Genomic DNA, 337 nt, shown 5'->3' on the forward strand with positions numbered 1-337 from the left:
ATCCAATGGTCAACTTAAGACGTGCCTGGACATGTGCTGGTTTAAGCAGGGGAACCTTCCGTGCCATGCACGATTTCAAACCATGACGTCTTAGTGTATTACCAACAGTAACCTTGGAAACGGTGGTCCCAGCTCTTTTCAGGTCATTGACCAGCTCCTCCCGTGTAGTTCTGGGCTGATTTCTCACATTCCTTAGGATTATTGAGACCCCACGAGGTGAGATCTTGCATGGAGCCCCAGTCCGAGGGAGATTAACAGTCATGTTTAGCTTCTTCCATTTTCTAATGATTGCTCCAACAATGGACCTTTTTTCACCAAGCTGCTTGGCAATTTCCCC

The sequence above is a fragment of the Silurus aristotelis genome, assembly GCF_946808225.1.
Source record: "Silurus aristotelis genome assembly, chromosome: 2".
Lineage (NCBI taxonomy): Eukaryota > Metazoa > Chordata > Actinopteri > Siluriformes > Siluridae > Silurus > Silurus aristotelis.